Source organism: Ptychodera flava, unplaced genomic scaffold (assembly GCF_041260155.1).
Source record: "Ptychodera flava strain L36383 unplaced genomic scaffold, AS_Pfla_20210202 Scaffold_91__1_contigs__length_413411_pilon, whole genome shotgun sequence".
NCBI classification, from domain to species: domain Eukaryota; kingdom Metazoa; phylum Hemichordata; class Enteropneusta; family Ptychoderidae; genus Ptychodera; species Ptychodera flava.
Window position 1 is genome coordinate 167,860 of NW_027248413.1, and position 22,925 is coordinate 190,784.

Sequence of the window (22,925 nt, forward strand, 5' to 3'; positions counted from 1 at the left end):
ACGGTAGACGCTCTTGACGATGTTTATTCATCTAGAGGGAATAAAGAAAACCAGAGGTAAGACAAAGCAACAATACGTCAAAATAATTTCTTATGAGCGCATAAGATGTGGCATTCACTAGGCTCTCTATGACATGTATAATAAGTAATAATTTGATCGCATCGGATTTTTCTATGTATTGCAACCATATTTTATTCCACATAAATTCGAAATACTCTGATACATATGAACGTACAAGCAAAACGTATACACAATTACATGAGCAAGAGAACAGTTGCCATTTCATATTTTTGGATTCTTTACCGTAATATTCACCCTTGCTATCGTTGTCACACTTATCATATAATGTTGAGACAAGGCGATAAATAGTTGAGTATGAAGCAGTTTGGTTAGTGTGTAATTGATAAAGCTACATAGTCAGCCTTGCTGCGTTTATGGATATGTTGAAAGACAACGCGAAGGTAATTTCAAAATTCAGTATAATTACAAACACACATTCCAAGGCCATCAAATTCAATATACCATCAAGCAAGGGGATGGCAGCATGGGTATTAGTCGAGATAAATTACGGGACTTTCACTGACACAAAGCCAAGGAAGCTTTCAGATAATTAAGAATATTACGACTCCGTGAAAAGAGTCGTTCTATCTTACCTTAAAATATGAAATACAGCTATACATATTCACAATATGACAATTTTCAAAATATTCAAAATTTCACAATTCACAATTTTTCATGTTTTTGCCAGGTGATTCAAAGGAAACGATGAGTACGATATTCAAAGCCTTGCAAACATGCCACACAAATGTATACACTAAGTTCTTTATACTCACATTTTGCACTACGGTACAGCTAAGAAAACAACGACGCTAATCACAAAGGAATAAAGTTGAACGGTTTCACTTTTGCCTGTGATAAGGAAAGACAGACACTTTCTAAGACAGGAGGGACTTTTTCACATTTACTCAGCTCGAATAGCAGTCATCAAGTCAGAGGGACAATAAGGTGATACGTTTTATGCATATTTTTTTTGTTTTTGTTTTTGTTTAGTGTTTCATTCAACTTTTACCAATAGTTTTCTGGTCTGCTGCTTTTTTGGATTCATTTGCTGCCATGGAAACAATGAAGTTTTTACCGCCTTATTTAACTCATATTTCTTTTTATATAGTCAACTCAGGTATGCAAACCGTTTAAAATTAATGGTAAATTTAAGTAAATTTTTTATCTTGTCCCAAATTTTGCGTGGTTATCATTGATGTGATACTTTTTATGTGAAGGACATTGTTTAAAGCTTCTGAAATGAAAGTTTAAGCAGCAATTAGAATCCTGCATTGTATATTAAGCAGAGTTATAGTCATGTCTTTCGAGACGCGTTGGGAAACCGCAGCAATCACATTAGGTACGCTAGTTGATGACTGGCGACTTTCACTATAGGAGGCTTGATTCGTGCTGCAAAAGATATTAGCCGCGTCTGTGCTACTAACAGTAGCTTTAACTACTGTGTTATTGCCACAGCAGGCGTAACATACCCAACTATAAGACTTCGTTTTTTTCTGAAAGGAGAATCGTCAATTTGTGTCTCTACAAAGCGGGTAACATGGTCATTGTTCACAAATCATTGAAAAGTACCTTGGGGTCTTGCTCTTGACACTTCGTTATCTTCATTATGACCTTTATTTCCAATCCTACTTTTGGTGACTTTTGGTTTTTCTGTTGGTACTGCAATGAAAAATGGATGAACCCTTCAGTCCAGTTGAAACCGTGTTAAAAGTGGAAGATCCTGTCTATTTCGAGTGCCATGTCGATTGATTAGTCACAAACACTGGAACCATTTACAATACACATTCAAGTGTACGGCAGATAAATTGTGTCTGAACACTAACCGACGTAATGTCTGGTCAGAGGTGATTTTATTCTTTAACTCATGTATATGTCACACTATTTGGATATTGCCGAACTGAAATGGGACCGCTATATCTATAACGATCAATAGAACTACGGGTATTCAACATACAAGAAGGGTCCATTGGTTCACTTTCTGTATGAAATAATTACGAACATATGATAAATAGGTAAATCTGTCTGCCTGTTTGTCTTCCTGTTATCGTCTGTCGGTCTATCTGTCTCTGTCTCTCAACATTTCTCTCCTCCCTCCCTCCCTCCCTCCCCTCTGTCTGTCTACCCGTCTGTCTGTCTGTCTGTCTGTCTGTCCTGTCTGTCTATCCGTACGTAGATTTCTCTCTCTCTCTCTCTCTCTCTCTCTCTCTCTCTCTCTCTCTCTCTCTCTCTCTCTCTCTCTCTCTCTCTCTCTCTCCGTAGATTTGTCACCAACTGGCCACTGCGTGAAAGTGTCGTACGTTTGTCCCGAGGAAGACTGGCTGTCATGTTCAATGAAAAGCAAATGTTTTCTTCTCGGATCTCAAAGGTCTCTTTGCATTTCTTCACTAGCTCCTCCTGCGTGCTAGCCCATATTTCAGTGAAGTTATCACACCAAGTCATCCACATCTATGCTCAAATCACAGTCTTATCTCTCCGATAGAACCCAAATTATTTCAGTGAATAACTTGTTTTCAGACGCATCATCACTTTGTTCTGGGGTCCCAAGGGTTTTTTCCTCTTGGTCCTGTACACTATAAATCTAGCTTTGATATTTTCAGAAAGTATTCTGATGAACAACATGGTTTTTTTTTCTGATGACAACCAGCTTTACAGAGTAAGCTACGCGTGTACATTAAATCATCAGTCACAAACATAAAAAACTGTATCGCTGACGTCAAGACCTGGATGAACTATAGCAAACTCCAATCCAATGACAGCAAAAGCTAGGCTATGTTAGTTGTGTCCTAAATATCATCTTTAAAATTATCCTCGTTTTCTACTTGTATATGTGTTGTAGAGTCTGGCATTAACTCAGCTTATAACGTCAAAATATAGGTATCACTCTTTATTATCATCTAAATATGTCCGAACACATTGAAGAAGTGTGTCAAGGGGCCAACATTCAGCTTAGGTGCGTAGTTTCCATTCGTCACTGTCTCTCGAAGCTATTGAAACACTTATTTGCACATTTGCTCTTTCTCGATTCGATTATCGTCAATCTCTTCAGTCCGGCCGCCTCAAATCGTTTTGATAGGACATACAAAGAGTGAAAAATTTTGCCACTCGGCTTTTTTGTAAAACAAACAACATCTGACCACATCCAACCTCTTCTGCAACCTCTGATCTTCCTATCACATCCCGCATCCGGTTTAAGTTGCAATGACTTGCTTCATTTAAATTTCCGAAACGGTATCTCAATATGTTACTTATCTTCTTGACCGGTATTGTCATTCAAGATGACTTCGATCTTCTTCTGACTCCGGTCTTCTCCAGAACCCACGGGGAAACAAAACATCTTTAGGTGAACGATCATTCTCCTTCCCTGGTCAGACTCCTTTGAATAGTTACCCCCTTTAATCTCCGGTACTCCTTGTCCTTGTCATGTTTTCGTCGTGCTCTAAAGACTTCTCTATTCAAACGATAGCTTACTTACTTCTTAAGGATTGTATAACATTGAGTTCGTAGAGAAAAGGCGCTTTGTATAAATGTAAATTCATTTACGTATTATTGTTTGTCATCTAGAATGCATTTTATTTATTTCGCTTTTATACGGATAGTATTAGACTATGGAGGTAAAATATACCTCCATGATTAGATGTTCATTAAGAAGACATCGACGTTGAAACAACTCAAAATTTCACGACTTACTTACCAATTACTTTAAGGGTTGCTTGTTTATGTTGGGGATTAGCTTTGAATTGTGCACATTGCCACCTGCTCTGCTCGTCAGGCAAGCTTAGATTTTTAATCAGAAGGTTATATTCTCCATTACTTTGGTCGCCAATGATGGAAAAACGTTCCAGAGGTGATTGGTTGCCGAGAGAGATCAAGTAAGGCAAGTTGTCGGGCTTGATCTGCGTCCAGACAGGTGCGGTGCTTCCCGGACAAAGTTGAAAACCACACATTAAGGTGACATTTCCTCCGTCGATACCCTGCGAGTCCACTGGGGAAGTGATCCATTCAGGAGTACATGTACCTACAGTAAAAATGAAGATTGTCAGACTTGACTGAGACTGCACACATATTTGAACACATTAAATCCTCATGTATGCCGTTGAAGGAGTGACTGACAGACATTGTTTCGAAAGTTTCATACGCTGGGAACTTTATCTCAGTTGACAAGCTGATTGATTAAACTATCCTTCGAAACAGAAGAAATTCAACTCTTTATTCGATGCCGATACATATATACATATATATATATATATATATATATATATATATATATATATATATATATATATATATATATATATATATAATGAGCTATGGAATGAGAAAAGGGCCCTCTTGGCTATAAAAATTACTGTTTGAGTTTTTTATCATAATATTATACTATGACACTTAAATTTTCATTCGATCAACTTTTTAGGGTCAGGTCAGGCCGAATTTGCATATGTATCCATAATTTGAATATGTAATGAGTTTACTTGGCTTCAGTAATGTTGATTACAATTACAAGTACTCATATACAGCTAATTATTCAGGTTTTCCTGCAATTGCATAGGTTGTTTTCAATATTGAATATAATGTATTGTGTTTCTGTCATATTGCAGGGCTTTCCTTTTCAAAATTAGACTTATTAAAATAAATAAGCAATATTGAAAAGGGTGGAACATTGCCAGCAACTGCAATATTTTAAAGACAAACTGAGAAACTAAGAAAAATATAACCAAGTCTCTCTGAAAAGGACAGTAGCTTTTTCCTTTTGATAGTTTTCCAGTATCTTTGTTCTTTATATCAAATATTTTTCTCATTCTTATTTTTAAAGTATTTTAAAACATTAAAATTTGTCAAGCTGCATTAGCTAAAACACATGACTGTAAGTCCAGACTGAAATTCATGCTGCCGACAGGATTACACATTTTGTGTGCTTACACTGCAGCGTGTCTATTTGTGATTCTTGCAATCATAATAAGTCATCACATCAAAGACAGCACGACACAGGTTGTGAGTTTTAATACTGAAAAATTCATCGACCATTTCATCATTAGTAATGTCTGTCTCTGTAATATTACTGTTGACCATAGTTTCTTGGCAGACAGTCCATGTAGCAGATAATGACATGCTAATAAGATGCATATGTACGGAGTTACAGGTTGGCCTTGCCGGAGTTCCAGTATATCTGTGTCAAGTATCAACTAAAGTTACACCATTACACAGTAGAAGCGAGATTTTTGTTACACCTATATTACTACCTTACCTACGTCTGATTAACCCGGCCTCTGTACGAAGTTGCGTACTAAGTTATGAAGTTAGATGGGACTGGTTGAGGGCGTCCTACACATTCCAATGTGTACGTCGGGGGACTTACGTATAGTAAGTTGCAGTAAGAGAACTATGCGGGGGCCTGTATCAAGTTGCGTACTTACATAGTTACAGAGTTAGGCTAGGGCAACTATGCCGGGGCCTGTACCAAGTTGCGTACTTTGATACATTGTTACAAACTTAGGCCGGGGAAGTATGCGGGGGCCTGTACCAAGTTGCGTACTTACTTAGTTACAGAGTTAGGTTTGGGGAACTAGGCCGGGCCCTTTACCAAGTTGCGTACTTACATAGTTACAGAGTTAGGCTGGGGGAACTATGCAGGGGCCTGTATCAAGTTGCGTACTTACTTAGTTACAGAGTTAGGCTGGGTGAACTACGCGGGGACATGTATCAAGTTGCATACTTACTTAGTTACAGACTTAGGCTGGGGGAACTACGCGGGGCCTGTACCAAGTTTCGTAGTTACATAGTTAGGCTGACAGAAGTATGCAGGGGCCTGTACCAAGTTGGGTAGTTACATATAAGTTACAGACGTAGGCTGGGGGAACTATGCGGGGGCCCGTACCAAGTTCCGTATTTACATAGTTACAGAGTTAGGATAGGGAACTATGCCGGACCCTCTACCACATTGCGTACTTACTTATATAGTTACAGAGTTAGGCTGGGTGAACTATGCAGGGGCCCGTATCAAGTTGCATACTTACTTAGTTACAGAGTTAGGCTGGGTGAACTACGCGGGGACATGTATCAAGTTGCGTACTTACTTAGGTACAGACTTAGGCTGGGGGAACTACGCGGGGCCTGTACCAAGTTTCCTAGTTACATAGTTACAGAGTTAGGCTGACAGAAGTATGCAGGGGCCTGTACCAAGTTGGGTACTTACATAGTTACAGAGTTAGGCTGGGTGAACTACGCGGGGGCCTGTATCAAGTTGCGTACTTACTTAGTTACAGACGTAGGCTGGGGGAACTATGCGGGGGCCCGTACCAAGTTCCGTATTTACATAGTTACAGAGTTAGGCTAGGGGAACTATGCCGGACCCTCTACCACATTGCGTACTTACATAGTTACAGAGTTAGGCTGGGTGAACTACGCGGGGGCCTGTATCAAGTTGCGTACTTACTTAGTTACAGAGTTAGGCTAGAGGAACAATGTGGCCACTTTTCTCATTGGAAAACCTTAAAATCACAATTTCTTGACTTCAAAACACATACGAAGGTATAATGTTACAATGTCATAACAAATCGCATTTCTTCAAATATATGTTAGATGTGAAACCCCGATTTTATGTTAATTTTTTCATTGAAAATCTGCGTCCACGAACCACACTCACTTCATTCATTTTGTCATAAATTTCATCTTCTTTTCATTGACATGGTTTGGTCTGATTCATAGTCTACTTTTCTGTTTACGCATTTATAAGTGTTTTTTGTTGTCTATGAACCAGTTGCCCTACCACCCTGCACGTCAAGGTACATGCCATAGGTAGGGTTTGTAAGTATTGTTATGTATTGTGTGTGTGTGTGTGTGTGTGTGTGTGTGTGTGTGTGTGTGTGTGTGTGTGTGTGTGGGCGTTTGTGTACTAGTACTATCGAGACCATGTAGCAAGGAATTCACTCGCTTATCGAGACCAGACTTGCGTAATAAAGCCAAAAGCCCTGGCTTTATAATGTTAGCCTTCCAATGGCCTAAGAACTGCCTAAATAGTGCTTACTAACGTTTTTATCGACTGGCCTCATTAATCTACGCACCGGGAAAATGAGTGTGAAATTTGGAGTGCGAGGTGCGTGCCTCGCCAGGATCTACGCACCCGTAGTTTGCCTGAACGAGCGCCACCATTCGACAACGGTGATGTCAACACGTCCGCCATATTGCTATACTGCTTGCAAGCGTACAGCTCGACACGTCTGGAATCTGCCTCTCCTGCGCTGTGTGGTGTGCTTGTTGGACACGTCGTAGGTCCAAAGAGCTTCTTTGGTTACAGGTTAGTACAACCATCATATTTAACTTGAACTAATGTTGTAAATTTCGCCGATTTTGCTTTTTAATTAAATATGTGCCACCAGCTCTCAACCAGCGATCGATGACTCCTGACCAGCGCGATCAAGTTTAGTAGGGGTACAATTTCGGTGAACAATTTTGTCAGAAAAATAACTGAGTTTATCTCATTTTTGTCCGTTATAGCAAAGTTTGATACCTGATGTGTATGTCTATATACGAGGAACTGCTCGATGTTGCATGGTCATCATTTGAGCACAGTTCTGTGACAGAACTAGCTTCTAAATATAGGACAATGCGCGCGACATTGGCACTTTGCATCAAATGCAGACAACTTTGCTTCGGTTCATTCTGCGGCTATGTCTCAACTTGATGCAGGAGTTGCAAGCATTTTATATGCTTGCTTGCAGTGTTAATGTCGTCGGTTTCGATAGACACCAAGCCCAGTTTTCAACATTGTCATATTGCCAGTACAGTCTGAGTGTTTTGTCTAAATTTGCAGACAAATGCCGATTTGTATGTGGTCGATGTATACTCTGACTTAAGCAATTACCATGTTGGACTAAATCACATTTATTTCTATGCAATACACTGTACAACTCAACAGATTTTGAAACTAAAGTTGAACAGTATTTACAGGGGTTTCGTTAAAAGCCGGCCACCGGTCATACGGCCGCCTGTTATTACCTGAAAATCGTGTAATTGTTGTGCTTCCTACAGAAATGAATAGCTAGTAACAAACAGCATGTTGCCAAAAGTTTACAATGATCTGTATCCTTAATGCTGAATTACTTGTTTTTCAACACTTTTGGGGTGTTTTCAACGAAAATTTTGTGTTCATTCGTTCGCATTTGTCGATCGCGCAATGCCTCGCTAAGCTTGAAGATGTAGGTACCGATAGTACCGCACGGAATCACAGGCGCTCCTTAGCTGGGTCGTCTGCCAAGTAGATCGATTTTCGGATCGATCTATTGATCCCGTAGTCGATATGCCCGCCACTGCAACCTAAATAGGTTAACCTAATTAGGTTTGCAGTGGCGGGGATATTTACTACGGGGTCAATAGATCGATCCGAAAAACGATCTACTTAGCAGACGACCCAGCTAAGGAGCGCCTGTGCATGGAAAACGTCAATACAACGTACACAGCTGGTTGGAGGTTAGAGGTCATTGAGCTTGTGCCATAACGCAACATTGCGTTGGCCATGAGATGTGAGTGAAGTGATTCATTGGGTCGAAATGGAGAAATACAGACGGGTTGATGACGAAAGGTACAGTTTATGGCAATTTCTCAGATCATATTGATACTTATGCGGCGTTTTATGAATATTTATCAGGAATGTTTCTTCTGAATGCATCAGCATTCGCCCCTACAGCGATCCACCAGCCTCGGGTTGTAAAATGTAAACAACACCTTGGCATTGGTGGTCGATGTTCGCTCTCGGATTTTAATGATTTTCTTTATGTTTGACTTGCCTTAACTCCGTGGGCATATAAATTTCAAAACTGAATAAATGAAGGTGTAAACTTCAGCAGACTGTGACGTTTAGCGGTTGGCTGTAGCACAGTCGTCATACACGGCAATGCAGGAAGTCCGGAAATGGAATAACCGGCCATGGCCGCTATAGCCTGCACCTATCGCTAAAGTTCGAAGACTGCTTTCCTGCACCAAAAGCCGCAATAATTCATTCAAAAACCCCCGTATCGATGGCTTCCAATACATCTCTAAATTCATATCTTGTATGCTTTTTGTGTTGAAGACGATGCATTTTTGAGTGTGGTTTCCAAAAAACGAACACTTTCATAAAACGAACACTTTTTTACAACAGCTGCCGTTGATGATTTTAAAGTAGATCCAGGCTGTCTAATGTTGGTCCCTGATCCTTTGAAAAATGTAAATAAAGTAGAAATGCGGAGCGACTGAGGGCTAGTGTACTAGGGTCAAAGTCAAAATTCATAGAAATTTTCATTCTGTTCTACCAACAATCACTTGAAATGACTATTTTCAGTGGTGAACCATAGAGGAAAACTGCATCAATGTTGACCACCAAGTTTTCGGAGGTCACACTAGTGCTGCAAAGCTGTAAGTCTTACATTCCTCTCACAGTTTATTGCTAGGAGTATCCAGAAACAATATATTATCCTCAGAGATAGATATAGCAGTTATCTAGTAGTACACATCTTGTCTGTTCAATCACAGTCCCTCCACTTTGGTTTAATGTCAGTCCTTCAACCCCACTCCAATCTACCCAAGTGAGGCGTTCCTTTGGATAGACAATGTCTCTCTTTGTTTTACTGTTTACTGCTATGATTATTGTGATTAAGTCTGCAAATGTTGCATAACATCTCATTGTACAAACTCTGACAAAACTTCATAAGTTCAAAAAATGCAATAATTGTCATGTTATCAGCAGTAATTGTCATTTCTTGATTACTCAGTTTGTAATTCTGTCAAACTTACAGTCAGTCAGTCACTCATGCACTCATTTCAAGTTGTGAAAATACTGAAAATTTTTCTAGTGGATTTTACTGGGCATCCAACATAGACCAACGTAACACGAGTAGCAGCATAGTGGAATGGTTCCAGAACAAGATGTCAGCCCACTATTCACCCCTATGGACCCTGACCTCCACAAGAATTACACTCTGACAATGACAATTATTTTTGACCACCAGAATTTTGCAATTGACCACCAAAATTTGAATCTGGTGGTCAAACTTGACCACCAAACAAAAAAATAAATTTCGAACCCTGTTTGTAGATGATCATAATGACATATTTCTGTAAGCAATGCTTGAAATAAAACTTGTAACTTACCGTTTGTGGTTGATGAACTGTTTTGTCCAGTTTGTAAAAAGCTAATTTGGAACCGGTATTGGTGGGTGAGGGTGGGGGTACGTACCAAACATCCACATGTTTGCTGGTTGGTATGGCTTGGCCCCCTGTAATTTTCATATGGCCCCCTGTTTCAAAACTTAGTGAAACCCCTGCATTGTCTTTTGCAAAATCTTTTTTAACATCACCATGATTGCTATAATACAAGAGGTCCAATTGATGGCTTTAAAATTGGTTTCACAAAGTCTGTTGTTGAAAGGGGTATTGACATTGAAATTGACAGTTTATAGAGCTCAGCTGATAGATAGCACACAGCCATCTGTGTTTATACAAGAGATGAAGTATACCGGTATGTTCACTGCGGCCCAGCAGCGCCCTGTTTGTCCAATGCTTCGTGGAGCGCGTATACCTATATTGGGGTCATGACTGAGGTCATTTACCGTAGTTACTGTAAATCATATGGCGGCGCCCATGTTAGTCATCGCTACAGCTGTCAAGCGTAAGCTACGCAACGCAAAGTTTGAGCTTATGAGAAGCAAGGGCGATTTCCATTGTGACCTACCGGTACATGGCCTTTTCGATGAACTAGATGCCAATGTTGACCCTGCAATCAAGAAACATGATAAAATCACAGCTGACAAGGTAAAGCTCCGCCAGATAGAGGTGTACCCAATATTTGAGTGTGAAATGAGACATTGGCGATCAGCAGTGACCCAGAAATTGAAACCCTCTTGCTCAATGCGGAATCCAGGAAGGGAACCTTTAGCAGAAATATCCCAGCAGAAGTGTTTGAGCTCATTCGGCTGTATTCAACCCGCAATTCAATGCGCATTGAAGAGTCTGAAACACCGTGTACAGTAACTCTGAAATTTACCTGGTTGAACAAAGTCAACTATCCTTGGCCGTGGAGCCCGCTACGAAAATCAGCAGCTGTTACTGAGGTCAGTAAAGGTTCAGTGTATGGAAGTTATCTGTACCGATGACAAGCCCATGATCGTGCGGTATAGGAAGACATCAGAAACAGCGACGATCAACTTCCACTATGGCTGTTGGAACAAACATGGGGTTCCTCAACATGTTTGAATGGTGAATTGTCCTGGAGAAATTTTGAACTGCTGAGGTTTGACGTTCTTGTTCAAGTTTTGAAATCATTTCATAGCTGTGAAGAGTTCACATTTTTTGGCCTTTTTTCAAAGCATGAAATCAGCAGATGTTTCTGCACATGTTCAATCATACAGAAATAAAAAAAAAAATTGATATTTCATCAAAGTTTGTGATCTTTATGACTTTGCTTGAAAGTTAACTGTGGCATACAGTAAATTACAGTCCATATTCCTTACATACAATGGTGTTTCAGAATGAAAGGCATCCTAAATATTAACAAGATAACTTGTCAATAAAAACACTACATGCATTTATTTCTTAACCATTGGTCAAACATGTATTCGAGTATCACCTCTTTGAAAGCTCTGCTGCAATGTTCAACTCAGCAAATGAAGTGAACTTTTGCAGTCCCATGAAGAAATTTTTTTACACTAAATTTTACAAATTCAGACTTTACAATTCCATTAAATGCGGCAAAATATTAAAATTACATTACTTCAAAAACCTTTGGATATAGGCTCAGCAGTGATTGTGAAACTAAATTATGATCTCACGTAATTCTAAAAAATTGAAATTCTTTTATATATTTATCAAAGCACAAAGATCATTCTCAGACAAAAACTGAATTCAATCTTACACTTAACTGTTTAAAAATTTCATTCTCAGCTGTTTATGATTTTCTAATAATCCTACAAATGTTTAACAATTAGCTTCTAACTTATATAGGCAAAACTTATCAACATCTTTGTATACCTATTATATCCATTCAAATTTACACTGTGAAGGCATGCACAATTTTGCATCCAAAGCTCATCACTTCAATGTATTTTTCAGAATTTTACTTATTTTCCCACTCACTGCAGACCGTTTAATTTCCCCCATAAATTTGCTGCTGCAAATTTCACAAGATTCAGAGGAACACTGCTTCTCATTGCCACAAAAACAGTAACTCGGGTCATCATAATATCTGTCTGGAATATATTTGGCATTCTCTATGGCTTTCAATCCCATATGACCCCCCCCCCCCCCTATAATTATCAGAACAGGGGTCTTGTGTGCGTAGCCAATACAGTAGTACGTATTCATGCCTGAATATGAGAGACCATCTGTTCTGGGGTGTTGATTTACAACTGTATTCAAGTAAGCGCAAATGCTTGGCTTCTCTTCCCTCCATTGTATTAAGACCCAACCCCATATTGAACTTCCTTTGTAACCTTCTGCTTTTTGCATGAAGCACTGTACTATATATATATATATATATATATATATATATATATATATATATATATATATATATATATATATATATTATATATATATATAATATATATATATATATAATATATATATATATATTATATATATATATATATATATATATATATATATAGTGTGATGAGAGAGAGAGAGAGAGAGAGAGAGAGAGAGAGAATTATCTTACCTCGGGATATATATATATATATATATATATATATATATATATATATATATATATATATATATATATATATATATATATATATATATACAGTGTGTGCATGAGAGAGAGAGAGAGAGAGAGAGAGAGAGAGAGAGAGAGAGAGAGAGAGAGAGAGAATTATCTTACCTCGGGATCCTGCCTGAACCTGTCTGTTTTCTGACTAAGTAACACACAGCCCTGCCATGCACAGCTTACATACATACATACATACATACATACATACCGGTACATACATACATACATACATGCATACATACATACATACACACATACATACATACATACATACATACATACTAGCTCTGCATGGGGCAGGGCTGTGTGTTACCGGCATTATGTGGCCTGTCAGCCTGTGGTGGGAGGCCGTATAATGCCGGTAACACACAGCCCTGCCATGCACAGCAAACATACATACTACATACATACATACATACATACATACTGGCTCTGCATGGCAGGGCTGTGTGTTACCGGCGTTATGTGGCCTCCCACCACAGCCTGTGGTGGGAGGCCGTATAACGACGGTAACACACAGCCCTGCCATGCACAGCAAACATACATACATACATACATGCATACATACATACATACTAGCTCTGCATGGCAGGGCTGTGTGTTACCGGCGTTATGTGGCCTCCCCGTGACCACAGCCTGTGGTGGGAGGCCGTATAACACCGGTAACACAGCCCTGCCATGCACAGCTAACATATATACATACATACATACATACATACATACATACATACTACATACATACCCCCGGTACATACATATTAGCTCATGACGGGACGCTTGCATCTAAAAAACAGTGCACTTTTTTGAGCTCTTTCTGCACTGATAATATGCAATCTACAGTAGTTATATCAGATATAATCAGACATTACATAACGCTTAGTCAACAACTTCAGATACCAATAGCTTCGCTGGTACTACTTTATGCCATTGCAAGGTATTGTACAGCGAAGCGGCACAAACTCAGTCTCGTGTAAACCTTGACAACAGTATTATCATTTCAGGACATCGGAATTTGTTCCTACTCTTTTATTAATTTGAACTAAAATATGGCGTGTAGTATATTTATAGGTCCTATTCTGTGAAAATTAGGGTACAATGTTCAAAGAGTTCAAGGCGAACGATTATCTGTATGAGTGAAGTGTGTAAGGCAAAGATGTCTGCCCTGTACACCCACTTAATTGCTATCTCTAATCACATATTGCAAACAGCTTACGAGATGGCAAATAACTTTAATTAGGAGCTCCATCCCCTTCAAACCCCTATTTCAGTGGTGAATGTGCATTGAATATGCATTGTTTTTAGATGGAAACGTCCCCTAATGTCTGCATGGCAGGGCTGTGTGTTACCGCATTATACGGCCTCCCACCAGAGGCTGTGGTGGGATGAGACATAACGACGGTAACACACAGCCCTGCCATGCACAGCATACATACATACATACATACATACATACATACATACATACTAGCTCTGCATGGCAGGGCTCACTGTGTTACCAGCGTTATGTGGCCTCCCACCACAGCCTGTGGTGGGAGGCCGTATAACGACGGTAACACACAGCCCTGCCATGCACAGCTAACATACATACATACATACATACATACATACATACTAGCTCTGCATAGCAGGGCTGTGTGTTACCGGCATTATGTGGCCTCCCACCACAGCCTGTGGTGGGAGGCCGTACCGGTATAACGCCGGTAACACACAGCCCTGCCATGCACAGCTAACATACATACATACATACATACATACATACATACATACATACATACATACATACATACATACACATACATACATACATACATACACACACATACATACATACATACATACATACAAACATATACATACATACATACATACATACATATATACATACATACACATGCATGCATACATACATACATACAATACATACATACATACATACATACATACATCGCATCCCACCACAGCCTGTGGTGGGAGGCCGTATAACGCTGGTAACACACAGCCCTGCCATGCACAGCTAACATACATACATACATACATACATACATACATACATTTAGTTGTGCATGGTAGGGCTGTGTGTTACCGGCATTATGTGGCCTCCCACCACAGCCTGTGGTGGGAGGCCGTATAACGCCTGTAACACACAGCCCTGCCATGCACAGCTTACATACATACATACATACATACATACATACATACATACATACCCCTGGTACATACATAGTAGCTCTGCATGGCAGGGCTGTGTGTTACCGGCGTTATGTGGCCTCCCACCATAGCCTGTGGTCGGAGGTCGTATAATGCTGGTAACACACAGCCCTGCCATGCACAGCTAACATACATACATACATACATACATACATACATACATACATACATACATATACATACATACATACATACATACAAGGAAAAAATAACATGCTTTATGTTTCATGAAGCGATATGAAGTATTAAACTTTCATCTCTATGTTGTAAATAACCAAGGTTGCTACTATATAATTGAATCGTCAGTTATATTTAAACCTTATATAGGTGACCGTCAACCTGTAATAACTAATGGAGCTGAAGTTTTTCATATTGCCGTTGGTGCAAAGAGGGATACTACGCCGCACTGACAGGCTGAACTCAAACTCAAATAACTGCATGTTTCACACAGTTCATCGATCAAATGCGAGGTGTTTGCCGGGAAAAAGAGTCCCTGCACATACCGGTATGTCATTATCCATAATCGCTGCCATTACATAGTATATTTCCCAAGGGACATACGGCGACACGCGTATGCATGCAGGTCTGTAAGCGCATATACGCGTGGCCATTTCGACGCGAGCACAGTAATCAAGATATGAAAATTCTTTCAGTTAAGTTTTTTTATTTCTCTATTTAATGGCGAAATTTTAGTGTCCTTGAGTTCATTTGGGAATTTAAAAACAACTGTTGGTTTCAGAATTTTGAATTTCGGCACTCGCGTTATAAAAACAACCATCTTTTCTACAGTTGGTGAAATCGATGTGTAATCTGCCATAGCCGTCAATGGGGTAGCAATATTCATTGACTGCACGGCGAAAACGGCAATTTCAGCCTGACTTGATTTCAACAAAAGTTATCAATAGTGATTGAAATTATAGTTGTAGGATCAGAAATTATCAAACAACAATCGTATGATTTTAAAATTTTGAATCATGGCATAAAACTATCAATTTAAACGGTTTTCTTGGGAAGGTGGTTGTTGCTATGAAGTTAGCGCTTGCCTGGTAACCGGCAATAGCAGTGAGAAATAGTGACATTTGGCAACCTGCCGAATCGAATATTGCCAGATTTGTCAAGGGAAGTACATGTAGTTAACAAACTCTTTGAAGTATCAATGTAAATATACATACCTGGCTTCAATAATTATAAACACTCACAACAATCGGAGTCGTTTTTGCTTCCGCTGCACGACAAGTGTGGCCTAATTAATATTCATGAGCCAGAAAATAGGGGGATGTTTACATTGGACAAAGAGGGTGCCTCCTGGGCCAACGTGGCTCCTTCTAACTTGAAGTTTATTTTTGGAAGAATATTTCTGTGAAATCCATCAAGAAATGTAAATACTCAAAACTCCTTGGTTTAGATATGCTTTGTTTCAAATTGAAGTAAATTTGTGTGATTGTATTTTTGGGTCATTTTCTCCCATTTTTGAGCAAACATCTCTGAATCCTATTGACTGATTTTTAATGCAGTTCACCATGGGCTATGTGACCCAGTGCCACAGTTATTATACAACAACTCTGATCATATGGGAGTGACACCGTCTTATTGGCGGTATTTTTTAAATGTCCTCTAGGGGAGGCTGTTACCCAATACAGTCATTTCCACCAACTTTGAATCATAGGGTTTCCGTAAAATCATAAAAAACGAATGCTTTTGCTGGGCTTCTTAAACGTCCTGTAAAATTGAATCATGGAAAAATGGCTCCATTGAGCATGTCACAGGTCTAAACCATTATATAATCTTGCAGGTAAAAACACTGAAGACCTTGTGACAGTTCAATGACCAAATGCCAAAGGAAAAAAACTAAAGACACAGGTCCTATTAACTGTAATGTGTATTAAGCGGACCCTCAATGCAAACAAAAGATATACAAATACACAGTGTTCAGCTTGTGAATTCAAAGTGTATGTGTGTAGAATGCATTGTTACTGTTTACATTTTAATTTTAGTCCGGACTAAAATTTATTTATCAATAACAATGTTCATTATACACATATGAGCTGTGCTGATAAGCTATATAGTGGACATTTCTACATGATTTATACGTTTAACAATAAACTAGTTCAGTAAATACCGGTATACAGAACAAAAATGCTGAAAATCACCAAAAGTTATAGCTACTGTGGCTGTAAATCTGTTTCATGGCTGAAAGGCATTTCTTTTGCCAAAAAAATAGCACTGTGTCTGACCGTTCACCAATGTGCAGTTTTCTGGGTACAGAAACAATGTGAGTTATAAGTTGGTTTCCTTGGATTCTCTGACAAAATGTAAGCACCACACTAGCCTTTTTGGAAGAATCTGAATAGAATGATATCATCCAGGGCTCCAATAATGTACAAAGTTTAATAGAGAAGTATTGTTGTGATGAATGCTGTATATTTACCTGAGATATCTCCCCGATATGGATGGGGATAATTACAGTCACCAGAAACTTCATTTGGACAATCTCACATCTGATAGAATTACATGTGTTGTGAATTTGAATAATTCTGTGTATGTTGTAGTCTATTCAGTTTCTGTTTTTCCAACCACGCTAATTCAGCTACCCACTTAGGCCAGTACTTTCTCACTGATTTTGCTTTTTTCTCGGGAAGGCTATTCGCAACCTTCCTGTGCAGGTTGACAGTGTAGACACTGTATTGGATGATGTCTCCTTGTCTGAATCCAGTGTAGTTATCATCCGGTTATTACAATTTGTCATCCCGATACTCCGTTCAGAATTAAGGTATGTATAAATGTTTAATTTGATTGTGTTAATTAATGAGTACAATGAAATGAAGGTAAAGTGATATCTTAAAAAACTCGCATGATTTAGTTAGATCAAATTTTTTGGAATAACACATGTTTGTTAAAAGGTATAATTTTATGTCATTGTTGTGAATAATAGTAGTGACAACTACAGCGACACATAAATAATATTTCTATCTCACTGGAGTTTCCTCATATAATTAAACAACTAACAGTTATGTGTATAAAAACACCATGTAGGGTTTAGGGTTAATTGAATATGTATGTAGGCCTGGTGTGATGTTCAGTACTGTATGGTCACACACATCTTGACTTACACAGCATATAGAGATAATGAGATTTGTGTAGGCCTGGTGTGATGTCCTATGTGGACACACATTTTGACCCCCACATTAAACATGTAGAGATTAAATTAGATTTGCGTAGGCCAGGTGTGATGTCCTATGTGGATACACATCTTGATTACACAGTATACATGTTCAGATAATTAATAATATTGTGTAGGCCAGGTGTGATGTCCAATGTGGACACACATCTTGATTACACAATAAACATGAAAGATAATTAATGTTGTGAAGGTTAAGTGTGATGTCCTGTGTGGCCACACATCTTGACCCTCACATTAACATGTAGAGATTAAATTAGATTTGTGTAGGCCAGGTGTGATGTCCTATGTGGATACACATCTTGATAACACAGTATACATGTACAGATAATAAATAATATTGTGTAGGCCAGGTGTGACGTCCTATGTTGAAACACATCTTTACTCACATAATAAACATGTATAGATACTTATATAATGCTGTGTAGGCCAGGTGTGATGTCCTATGTGGACACACATCTTGACTCACACAATTAATAAACATGTAAAAATAGTTAATGTTGTAGGCTAGGTGTGATTTCCTATGTAGACACACATCTTGATTACACAGTTACCATAATTGATGTTGTGTAGGCGTGGTGTGACTTCCTATGTGGACACCCCTTTACTAACATTATAAACATATAGATATAACTACATTTGTGTGTAGGCTTGGTGTGATGTCCTTTGTGGTCACACATTTTGACTCGCACTGTAAACATGTACACATTCCTTTTGTGTTGGCCAGGTGTGATGTCCTATGTGGACACACATCTTGATTCACACAGTAAACATGTATCTAGAAAATTACATTTGTGTAGGCCTGGTGTGTTGTTCTATGTGGATACACACATTTTTACTCACACAATAAACATTTTACAGATGGTCAGATTTGTGTAGGCTTGAGTTGATATCCTATAACCATGACTGCAAATTCAAAATACAGGACAGCTGGAGAGATTGTAGTGTTCATTTAGATAGTTGTGTCAATAAGTGCATATATGAGAGACCATGACTGCATATTCAAAATATGGATAGTGGAGTGATTGTCGTGTGCATGTGGATAGTCATGTCAATAAGTGTAGATGAGAGACCATGACTGTACATTCAAAATATGGATAGTGGAGTGATTGTTGTGTGCATGTAGATAGTTATGTCAATAAGTGTAGATGAGAGACCATTACTGTACATTCAAAATATGGGATAGTGGAGTGATTGTTGTGTGCAGGTTGATAGTTATGTCTCATAAGTGTAGATGGAGAGACCATTACTGTACATTTAAAATGGGATAGTGGAGTGATTGTTGTGTGCATGCAGATAGTTATGTCAATAAATGTAGTTGAGAGACCATTACTGTACATTCAAATTATTGGATAGTTTGAGAGATTGTAGTTTTGTCAATAAATGTAGTTTAGGGACCATTACTGTAAATTCAAAATATGGGATAGTGGAGAGATTGTCGTGTGCATGTAGATAGTTATTTCAATAGTTTAGATGAGAGACAATTACTGTACATTCAAAATATGGGATAGTGGAGTGATTGTTGTGTGCATGTAGATAGTTGTGTCAATAAGTGTAGATGAGAGACCATGACTGTACATTCAAAATATGGGATAGTGGAGAGATTGTAGTGTGTATGTGGATAGTTCTTTCAATAAGTGTAGATGAGAGACCATATCAGCACATGCAAAATATCCGATAGTGGAGTGATTGTAGTGTGCATATAGATAGTTATTTAATAAGTGTAGATGAGAGACCATGACTGTACATTCTAAATATTGGATAGTTAGATTGATTGTTGTGTACATGTAGACAGTTATGTCAATAAGTTTAGATAAGGGACCATGACTGTACATTCAAATATGAGATAGTTGGATAGATTGTAACGTGCATGTGGATAGTCATGTCAATAAGTGTAGATGAGAGACCATGACTGTATGTTCCAAATATTAGTTAGTTGGATAGATTGTAGCGTGTATATGGATAGTTATGTCATGAGTGTAGATGAGGGACCATGACTGCACATTCAAACTATGGTATAGTTGGGGTGATTGTCATGAGTATGTGGATAGTTATTGTCAATAAGTGTAGATGAGAGACCATGACTGTACATTCAAAATATGGATAATGGAGCGATTGTTGTGTACATGTAGATAGTTATGTCAATAAGTGTAGTTGAGAGACCATTACTTGACATTTAAAAATGGGATAGTGAAGTGATTGTTGTGTGCGTAAAGATAGTTATGTCAATAAGTGTAGATGAGAGACCATGACTGCACATTCAAAATATTGGATAGTGGGATGATTGTTGTGTCAATAAGTGTAGATGAGAGACCATGACTGTACATTCAAAATATTAGATAGTGGAGTGATTGTTGTGTGCATGTAGATAGTTATGTCAATAAGTGTAGATACTGTACATTTAAAATATGGGATAGTGGAGTGATTGTTTAGTGCATGAAGATAGTTGTGTCAATAAGTGTAGTTGAGAGACCATTACTGAACATTCAAAATATGGGATAGTGGAGTGATTGTTGTGTAGATGTAGATAGTTGTGTCAATAAGTGTAGATGAGAGACCATGACTGTACATACAAAATATGGGAACGTTGGAGTGATGTACCGGTAGTGTGTATGTATATAGTTTTGTCAATAATTGTAGATGAGAGACCATGACTGTACATTCAAAATATTAGATAATTGGATAGATTGTAACGTGCATGTGGATAGTCATGTCAATAAGTGTAGATCTACTAGATGAGAGACTGTGACTGTACATTCAAAATATTAGATAGTTGGATAGATTGTAGCCAGTATGTGGATAGTTATGTCAATAAGTGTAGATGAGGGACCATGACTGCACATTCAACTATGGGGTAGTTGGAGTGATTGTCGTGTGTAGGTGGATAATTATGTCAATAAGTGTAGATGGAGAGACCATGACTGCACATTCAAACTATTGGATTATGGAGTGATTGTTGTATGCATGTAGATAGTTATGTCAATAAGTGTAGATGAGAGACCATTACTGCTACTTTAAAATATTGGATAGTGGAGTGATTGTTGTGTGCATGTAGATAGTTATGTCAATAAGTGTAGTATGAGAGACCATTACTGTACATTCAAAATATGGGATAGTGGAGTGATTGTTGTGTAGATGTAGATAGTTGTGTCAATAAGTGTAGATGGAGAGACCATGACTGCACATTCAAAATATTGGATTATGGAGTGATTGTTGTGTGCATGTAGACAGTTATTTCAATAAGTTTAGATAAGGGGTCATGACTGTACATTCAAAATATTAGATAGTTGGATAGATTGTAGCCAGTATGTGGATAGTTATGTCAATAAGTGTAGATGAGGGTCCATGACTGCACATTCAAACTATGGGGTAGTTGAGTGATTGTCGTGTGTAGGTGGATAATTATGTCAATAAGTGTAGATGGAGAGACCATGACTGCACATTCAAAATATTGGATTATGGAGTGATTGTTGTATGCATGTAGATAGTTATGTCAATAAGTGTAGATGAGAGACCATTACTGTACATTCAAAATATGGGATAGTGGAGTGATTGTTGTGTGCATGTAGATAGTTATGTCAATAAGTGTAGATGAGAGACCATGACTGTACATACAAAATATGGGATAGTTGGAGTGATGTACGTGTGTGTATGTATATAGTTTTTTCAATAAGTGTAGATGAGAGACCATGACTGTACATTCAAAATATGGGATAGTGGAAAGATTGTAGTATGTAGGTGGATAGTTATTTCATAAGTGTAGATGAGTGCATATCAGCACATGCAAAATATCTGATAGTGGAATGATTGTAGTGTGCATGTAGATAGTTATTTAATAAGTGTAGATGAGAGACGATGACTGTACATTCAAAATATGGTATAGTCGTGATTGTTGTGTGATGTAGACAGTTATGTCAATAAGTTTAGATAAGGGACCATGACTGTACTTTCAAATATAGATAGTTGATAGATTATAGTGTGGTATGTAGATAGTTGTATCAATAAGTGTAGATGAGAGACCATGACTGTAAATTCAAAATATGGGATAGTGGAGTGATTGTTGTGTGCATGTAGATAGTTATTTAATAAGTGTAGATGAGAGACCATGACTGTTCATTCAAAATATGGGATAGTGGAGTGATTGTTGTGTGCATGTAGACAGTTATGTCAATAAGTGTAGATGAGGGACCATGACTGCACATTCAAATATTAGATAGTTGGATAGATTATAGTGTGTATGTAGATAGCTATGTCTCATAAGTGTAGTTGAGAGACCATGACTGCACATTCAAAGTATGGGATGGTTGAGTGATTGTAGTGTGCATGTAGATAGTTATGTCATTAAGTGTAGATGAGAGACCATGACTGTACTTTCAAAATATTAGATAGTTGGATAGATTGTATGTGTATGTAGATAGTTATGTCAATAAGTGTAGGTGAGAGACCATGACTGTAAATTCAAAATATAGGATAGTGGAGTGATTGTCGTGTGCATGTAGATAGTTATTTAATAAGTGTAGATGAGAGACCATGACTGTTCATTCAAAACTATGGTATAGGGAGTGATTGTTGTGCGCATTAGACAGTTCCTTATGAAAACTTTCGTAGAAATTTCTATTGAAAGTGATGACAAAATTCAATTAAAGTGATACAGAATTTCTACAAAATTCTACTGAACCTTTATGGAAATTAACAGAGTTTAATGGAGTTTTGGCCCCCTTTTTCTGTAGAAATTCAACA

At 38.3% G+C, this 22,925-nt stretch overlaps 2 long non-coding RNA genes across 3 annotated transcripts in view; one reads left to right on the forward strand and one right to left on the reverse strand.

Annotated features, from left to right (window-relative positions):
• Positions 1-829: 829 nt before the first annotated feature.
• The window catches only part of LOC139129095 (uncharacterized), a 113,584-nt gene continuing 91,488 nt past the window's right edge, over positions 830-22,925 (reverse strand). Inside the window, exons 3-5 of the long non-coding RNA XR_011551505.1 lie at positions 3,752-4,075; positions 1,630-1,719; positions 830-909 (exon numbers count right to left, since the gene is read on the reverse strand). This is a non-coding gene — a long non-coding RNA (uncharacterized lncRNA). The remainder of the gene's footprint in view (positions 910-1,629; positions 1,720-3,751; positions 4,076-22,925) is intronic.
• LOC139129094 (uncharacterized) overlaps positions 7,156-22,925 on the forward strand; it is a 60,521-nt gene continuing 44,751 nt past the window's right edge. Inside the window, exons 1-2 of one of the 2 annotated variants that reach the window (XR_011551504.1) lie at positions 7,156-7,351; positions 17,647-17,777. This is a non-coding gene — a long non-coding RNA (uncharacterized lncRNA). Of the gene's footprint in view, positions 7,352-8,456; positions 8,636-17,646; positions 17,778-22,925 lie in introns of those variants that run through there. The other variant, XR_011551503.1, reaches the window with a different exon arrangement.